Below are 8,339 nucleotides of genomic sequence, written 5' to 3' on the forward strand. Positions count from 1 at the left end.
GTAGGCTTTCTCTTTTTTAGCTAACATACCATTCCTTTTCTTTCCTTCATCCTCCTAACACAGTTATATTCCTATTTTCTGCTTAGTGAATTTTTAGGATTTTCATATTTATATCTATAAAAATATTCACAAAGGAATACAACTATGATTTTCCTTTTTAAACAATTGTTGGTTTTTCCGTGAGCTAATAATTGTCCATTTAATAATTTGCCTAGTTTTCTGTGTACCTATCACTGATTCTTTCCCAAAATCTCTGGCAGAGGTACGAAGATCTCCTAACAGAGTCAAACCCACTGGGTGACTGAACAGTGTTTTTTTGTTTGTTTGTTTTCTTGGAACCGCTTTTCCTTGGGCCCCAACCTCCTGCCTATTTGATTTGGACTGGCTGTCTCTGGGCCTGCTGCCTTGGTCTCCCCGAGCTCCTCGGATCACCTCATTCCTGGATGTCATATCCTCTTTGCTTTGCTCTCTTGCTTTGGTAAAGAGCCTTTTCCAGTTCTCATAAAAACATGCATGAGGGTAAAATTTTAAAACCCTTGTGTATCTGAATATGTCTTTATTTGCTCTTCATATTTCATTTACCATTTGGCTAGATATAGAACTTGAAGATGAAGGTGCTTTTTCCACAGGATTCTAAAGGCATTGTTCCATTGTGTTCTAGCTTCCAGTGTTCCTACTCAGAAGTCTCATGCCTCCTTGACTTCTACTCTTGTTACATGATCTCTTTTTCACCTTTCTCTGAAAGTATTTATTTCTACTCTTTATCCCTGGTGTGTTGAAATTTCACAGTGATATATCTAGGTTTGTCTCTTTTATTCATTCATTATGTTTGATCTTTTGATGGACTCTTTAAATCTGGAATTTCATGCCCTTCAGTTCTGGAAATCTTTTTGGAATTTTTTCTTTGTAATTGCCTCCCTTGTTTTCTCTCAGATCTCTCATTAAAATTTCTTTTAAGAGACTATTGAACCTGCTTGATAGATGCTTTAATTTTTCTTTCCTGCATTCCATCATGTTATCTTTTGTCTACTTCCAATAATATTTATTGATTATATTATCTTCTAGAGATTGCTTATATTTATCATCTAGAATCTATTTATTTTTGTATTATGGGTATTCCATATTTAATTCCCACACATTCTTTTTTAAATTTTTCTAATTATTTTATAACTTTCTGTTCTTATTGCATGGATACCTATCTTTTTTTTTCTGAAGATTTTTACAGTTTTTTTTTTTTTAAGAATTTCTTTTCTGCTTGCTTTACTTTTGTTTCTTACAAGGCCGTATTTCCAATTTTTGTTCTTTTTTTTTGTTTTTTTGTTAGAGCTCTTCTTAAGTGTCAGCTGGTGCTTGGCTATCTGTTTGTATTTCAGAATGAAGAACCACGTTGCTGACTGGAATTCTATGGTTACTGTTAGACTTTGTTGACTGATGGGCTTCAGTGTGGAGTGATTGGGTCCTGGAATTTTGTTAGCCAACTCTAAAGTCACAAGATTAGAAAGTTTGACTCTCTAGATAGCAACCGTCCAGGTTTCTGTCTTGCTGTCAGCTTTCTGGGAGCCCTGTGGGTAAAGGAAAGGGGGTGTCTCACTATTTAGAGGACTTCACTTTATGTAGGGTGCTAGTTCTGAAGGAGACAGGCCTGAGGCCTGACCCTTAGGCCACCCATACTTAGGAATGAAGAAGAAGGTAGAGTTAATGACGGGGACACAGGAGTAGTCATAATGGCAAGAGGAGAGCCATGGAAGGGGAGATGATTAGCAGCATTGACTGTATCCCAATTGTCAAATCAGTTGACTTAGGGCAATCATTGAAGAGCTTCAATATTATAGTGGAGGTGGAATCTAACTTGTAGGATGAAGGAAGACAGAGGAAGGGAAGCTAGATGGTCCTGCAGAGACTGAACTCTCTGCCTTACTATACCTTTTCCTTCCATGGGCATTGCTGGCTCCAGTTCACCTGACTTCCGGAGGCACTGAGTAAATTCTAGAGAAACAAACAGTGTATGCACACAAGCCATCAGAACTGATGGGCAGGAGACAAGAGGGATTCTTAAATGTATGAAGGTAAAACAAATACTTTATTTAAGGAAAAGGCAACTTGGAAAAAAGAAAAGCCTAATAAATAACTCAGTACAGCTGGCTTAAGCACTTTAAAGCCAGTGTCTGTGATAAGCAATGAAAACATTAATATAAAATGCTTCACCATAAATGAGTACAATTCAGGCTGATGTATTGCAGCTGAGCCGGCTGTTGGATGGCATGCTTTTAAAGTGATGTTTACAATCAGTATTTTTTTCTTTGGTAACTAGAAGGCAGAAGTGGTTGGAGGACTTTCCAGGGTGCAGCTATGAGCCTTGGGAGGGTGACAGCCCTGCCAAGTGGTTCATCCCCTTTTCTGCCCTGTTCCCAATCAGTTGGAGACAAGGCAGTTAGGAAGTCTCAGAGCAGGGTGGTTCTGAGCCTAAGCAGAGAGTTGGGAGCTGGATTCAAGTCAGTGGCCAGCTCTGAGGTCTGGAGACAGTGGATCAGTCTTTCTGGCCTCTTGGTTTCCCCAGCTAGTCCTGGAGGTCACAGAGGGTGTCTCCCAGAAGCTCTGAGCCCATTGCCTTCATACCCTGCTGAGTCTCCTTCTCTGGCCTGGAGTCTCTTGTTGACCATTGAGTTCCTCATCCTGTTTATTCAAAACGAGAATGTGTCTCACTTTGACATTTCTACATTTATAAAGTGGTGGGGGAAAATACCACCAGTCTTACCATGTCAACGTGGTTATGGAATAGTTAGGTAAACTAATGAGTACGAAGGAATGCAACGTAATGCATTCTTTTTAACGAATGGGTAATCTGACATTCCTTCTTATTATGTGATAATAATAAGAGCAGCTCATGTTTGCTGAGTGCCAACTCCATGCTAAGCCAAGTAGTCCTCCCTGGAAGCACAGCCACTGCTTCCTCATGTGGGTCCTGGCTCTGTGTGGATGACCTTCTCATGGCCTCTGAAGCCTTTCTGTCTGCCTGTCTGCCTCAGGGATCCATGAGGATTTTGCTTCTCCCTGTTGCCAACACCTGTTTCTCCAACCTAGGTTTCTGGCAGTCCTGGCTGACTGGGAAATGGGAAGTGTTCATTTTTTATTTTGTTCTGTTTTTTTTTCCTTTTCTGTTCATGAAACAATTTACAAGGCCTTTTCCTTGAAGGGTTCAGCTGTCAATCACTATGGGGAAAATAAACAAAACAGCAAAGACTGTGAAGAGGTCAAAGAAGCAGAGCTCTCTTCGTGGCTGTCACTGGCTGGTGGTTCCTGTATTCTTTTTTAAATGATGACTTCAAAAGTTCCCAAGAAGGGGACCGAGAGCTTGTCTAGCCATGTCTGGGGTCTCACTGACAGCCCTTGACCACTTAGAAGTGAAACGAGTCTGCTCAGACTCTCACCTGTGACCCTGGCTGCCAAGTCCTGCAGGGGCTGGATGTATTCTCAACTCCCCCCAGCCTGCATCAGGTGAGGAATTAGGCCGCTTCTCTGGGCCCCACAGAATTTCCCCCTGGACTTAGACAATCCTACACTGTTTCCTGTTAGTTTCTAGTTTCTTTCCTTTTTTTGAGATGGAGTTGCCCAGGCTGGAGTGCAGTGGTGCGATCTCAGCTCACTGCAACCTCCGCCTCCCTGGTTCATGTGATTCTGCTGTCTCAGCCTCCTGAGTAGCTGGGATCACAGGCACCCATGACCAAGCCCAGCTAATTTTTGTATTTTAAGACGGGGTTTCACCACGTTGGCCAGGCTGGTCTTGAACTCCTGACCTCAAATGATCTACCTGCTTCGGTCTCCCAAAGTGCTGGGATTACAGGCGTGAGCCACCGTGCCTGGCCTCCTGTTAGTTTCTTATGGCTGCTGTCATAAATGACTGCAAGCCCAGTGGCATAAAACAACAAAATTTTTTTATCTTACAATTCTGGAGGTCGGAAATGTGACCTAGGTCTCGCTGGGCTACAATCGGGGTGTTGGCAGGGTGGCCTTCTTTCCAGATGGTCTTGGGGTAAATTCTTCTCTTTTGCCTTCCTCAGCTCCTGGAGGCAGCCCACATTTCTTGGATCATAGCCCCCTTTGTCTTTAAAGTTATCCAAGGTTCGTGGAGTCTTTCCCAGACTACATGTCCTTGACACACACACTCATCTATCTTCTAAAGACCTGTGTGAGTATGCTGGGCCCACCCGAATAATCCAGGACACTCTATTTTAAGGTCAGTCAATTAGCAACATTATTTCCATCAACAAACTTAATCCCCCTTTACCATGTAGGGAACATATTCACAGGTTTGGGGGATTAGGACACGGACATCTTTTAGGGGAGGTAGTTTTCTTTCTTTCATAACTGGTTACAATTGACTTCTGCTCCTTGAAATTTGTCCCTTTCCTCCTAATATAAGAAATATCAGCTGGAAAGACGGCTTCCAACCTCAGGTAAAGCTGGACTTCTCTCCTGTCACCTGAAGTTCCTACATGGACAGACACTGGCCTAAGTTTCTTATAAAGAACCAGCAGATGCCAGCTTTCCAGGAAGCTCCCTCCCCCAGTAACCAGAAGCCTCTTCAAGGACCCTCTGTCCTTTGAAGACCTCACTCTTAGATCATATTTCTGGTCTGAGGGAGCCTCTGTTCATGGCACAGTGCTGTGGCCAAGAGGCTGATATGCCTAGACACCACAAAGAATCCTGCTGCTGGGTGCACTCTGCACCCACCCCACAAGGATTTTATGACACCCTCCAGGATTCCACTCTTGGGAATGGCCTCTAGAGTAAGAATTTGCCATCTAAAATAGTTTGAACAATGGAAACAAGAATCCATATGTGTGTGTGTATGTGCGTGTGTGTGTATGTGTATGTCTGTGTGTGTGTGTAATTTGTAAGACGGAAGGAGAAGTTTGCCAACCACCTATCACAAGGTGATAGGCACTGCTCTGCGTGCCATGTCACCAATCCCATGTTCTGCACAGCAGGCTGCTATAGGGCTGCATTCTGGATCGACCCCTGTGCCACTTTGGCCAAGCTACGGCAGCTCCTTGAGCTTCAGTTTTGTTGTTCCCCAAACGGGAAAGGCTAATTTGAAGAGTGAGGAAAAGATAGCAGGTGTGTAGCTCCCTACTCCTCCCTGCACCACTTGCCTCTCCCCTCCCTTCTAACTCAGTTTTCCACACTTCTCTCTCATTCTCATTCTGCTTCATTTCTTTCCAAAGAGCCTAGAAATAACATGTTGCTATTTTCAGCACCCCTTTCCCCCATCCTGACACATATACGTATACGTATACACATACACACAAACACACATGCACACACACTGGACAGAGATGTGGAGATGGTGTGGCGATGCCTTGTCCTCCCCAAGTCAAGCCTGGTTTGTGCATGGAGAGGAGCTAAACCCACAAGAAGAAGAAACTGAGCACACAGCAGGAAGGCTTGAGCATTATGGCTGTAGGAGGGGAAGTATTTGGGATCATTTGAATTAACCACCCACACACCTTTCTGATTTGAGAGCCCCATTCCATTACCCTGGCCCAGTACTGCTCTGCTGTGTCCTAAGCTCTTTCTCTTCTACCATAGGGATGCTGAGCAGGTGAGCAGCACCACAGAGTGGGGAGTAGAGTGGGGGGATTGGTCAGCTGCTGAATCCACCAGCAATGATTTCTGGACCAGAATCAGCCCAAACAACACCCTTCCCTACTGGAAGAACCTACACACAAAGTGCCAGACAAACACGGCTCTTCAGCACTCCCTGATGGGTGCTGTGCTTCTTTCTAGACCCCATTTATAAATTTGAACTGAACAGATGTATTACATGGAATACTTTAAAACATTATTAGGAACAGCTTTTGCATTAGTGGTAATAAATCCATACCGGCAGTCACTTCTTATTTTTGCCTGTTTGATAACTTGAAAAACAAATTCTGTTCCAGAATAAATTTGGGTAAATGGATTGGTGCCCTCCTTCCTTCACTACTCCTCTTCCCTCCTTACCAACCTACTGGTGCCCATGCCACCAGCCCTGCCCCACAGCACTGCTCAAGATGGAGGGAGGAGGGAGGACAGTGGAGATCTGCTTGGCTCTGACCCCAAATCCACTGTGTGATCTTGAAGGATTTGGGTACGCTCAGTGCCCCTGTGTTTGGTTGCTTTGCACACAACTCACAGCTTCCAGTGGTCCCTGCCTCCCAGTGTTCATGCCCTGTATGGGCTGGACCTAGCGATATGCTTCTAGTGAATGGAATACCACAAAGGTGGTGGGTTGTCACTTCTGAGGTTAGGTTATCATGATGGGTAATATTATCAACTTGATTGAAGCCTACAAAGTATTGTTCCTGGGTGTGTGCCTTTCCACGTTCTTCTGCCTGCTTTTATTCTGGCCGTGCTGACAGCTGATCAGATTGTGTACACCCAGACTGAGGGTGGGTCTGGTTTCCCAGTTCACTGACTCAACTGTTAATCTCCTTTTGCAACACACTCACAGACACATCCAGGAACAATACTTTGCATCCTTCAATCCAATCAAGTTGACACTCAGTATTAACCATCACAGTTATAAATGACTCTGATGTTCATCATGCAGCACTCTTTCTCTTGCCTTCTTGGCTTGGGGGCTTTAATGAATCAAGCTGTCATGGTGGAGAGATCTACATGGCAAGAAACTGAGGGTAACCTCTAGCTGATAGCCAGTGGGGAACTGAGGCCCTCAGTCCAACAGCCCAATGAAGAACCAAATCCTGCCAACATCTACTGTGTGAGCTTGGAAGCAGACCCTCCCTCATTTGAACCATGAGATGACTGGCTCCTGTGGATACCTGGATACAGCCAGTGAGAGACCCTGGAGGAGAAGACCCAGCTAAGCTGTGTCCAGATTCCCAACCCACAGAAACTTGGAAATAATAATAAATCATAAATGTGTGTTGCTTTAAGATGGTATTTTTTGAGGCAATTTGTTATGTAGCAATAAACTAACATACGCTTTATGGCTCCAATCTGTAAAATGGAATTATTCCCACCAGTCTTCCTAAGTATAGCAGGAAACATGGGGATGTTAAGATGTATTTGAATACTGAAACCTTACTGTGGTGGCATCAATAATGGTCAGTCACTGATTTATTTCATAATACTTACTGAGCACCAGTTATGGTCAGATGCTGTATTACCAACGTGAGCAACAAAGATAAATCTTTTGATGAGGCCATGGTCTTTATAAGGAGAGTCACATATGGTTTGGAAACAGTGAAATACAATGTGTTAAATGTTTTGAAATGTCCTCAAAATGTTCTGGGAGCCCAGATACCAAATGCAGCCGCATACAATAAAATTTCTCACCAGAGTGGCAAAAATTCCTGGAAACTTTTAGGGACTCCTCATTTCCCCTATCTCAGTGAGAGCTTCAACAAGAAAGAATGAGTTGAAGAAGGACAGAAGGCTTAGAACTTGAAGAAGTCCTTGAGTACAATCTTAGGTATGCATGGGATGCACTTTGGCACTTTGAACATGCTTTTAATAGGGGCCCCCCAGTAAACCCCGCTTTTCCAGACACTGGGCCTTGGTCCCTTAATGTGCTCCATCTGCAGCAGTCTCTGTCCTTATAGATGATTCCTAATGCTTCTAAAGATTCCCATAATTTCTCCCTCACATCTGACCCCAGACAGCCCATGGAACAGGAACTACATATTTCAGTGCCAGATTCTCTTTTGTTTCAAGTATAGTGTTCATTTATCCATTCATTTCTCTCTTCAACAGCAAAGAAATGGGGGTCCCAGGCATCCTGAAACTGAGAGCAAGGGAGTGGGCAAAAAAGAGGATTTGTTGAAAGTCTGCTTGAATTGTTAGTTCTTCAGAACCCCTCCAGTACCCAGCTGCACACTGTGATAGGAAGAGGGAAGTTTAGTCTCTGGATAAATTGAACTACAGAGGTTCAAATTCTGCATCATTGGCCATAACGGGGGTGTTGGGGCCGGGTGGTGCCTTAGTGCAAATAGTGATTAAACTCATGGCTCATGTTGCTCCCACGTGGATGAGATCTGAATCGGTCATCTACATCACTGAATGCTCACTGATCCAGCATTACCTGAGTGCAGAATATCCCCACTGGGAAATTCCAGCATTATAGCACTCACAATCATGCAATCCCACGCAAGTCCCATCAGCATCATTTTGCTCTCCAGACCCCCAGGCAGAAAGTCCCTCAGGGCCTTTGCACTGGCTCTTCCCTCCTGCAGGAATGCTCTCCCCATATATTGGTATGGCTGACTCACTCCTTCACTTCAAGTTGTTGCTCAGACTTCATCTTCATAATAGGTTCTCTTCTGGTCATGCTGTTA

At 43.9% G+C, this 8,339-nt stretch overlaps 1 long non-coding RNA gene across 2 annotated transcripts; it reads left to right on the plus strand.

Annotated features, from left to right (window-relative positions):
- The first annotated feature begins 682 nt into the window (after nucleotides 1-682).
- Nucleotides 683-6,141, plus strand: LOC129528269 (uncharacterized). 2 transcript variants are annotated; one of them, XR_008673506.1, is made up of 5 exons: nucleotides 683-801; nucleotides 1,955-2,066; nucleotides 3,194-3,299; nucleotides 3,403-3,495; nucleotides 4,059-6,141. It is a non-coding gene; the product is annotated as an uncharacterized lncRNA (long non-coding RNA). The 2 variants fall into 2 exon arrangements; XR_008673505.1 differs by having other exon boundaries at nucleotides 3,194-3,495.
- The last annotated feature ends 2,198 nt before the right edge of the window (nucleotides 6,142-8,339 follow it).

The sequence above is a fragment of the Gorilla gorilla genome, chromosome 17 (genome assembly GCF_029281585.2).
Source record: "Gorilla gorilla gorilla isolate KB3781 chromosome 17, NHGRI_mGorGor1-v2.1_pri, whole genome shotgun sequence".
Lineage (NCBI taxonomy): Eukaryota > Metazoa > Chordata > Mammalia > Primates > Hominidae > Gorilla > Gorilla gorilla.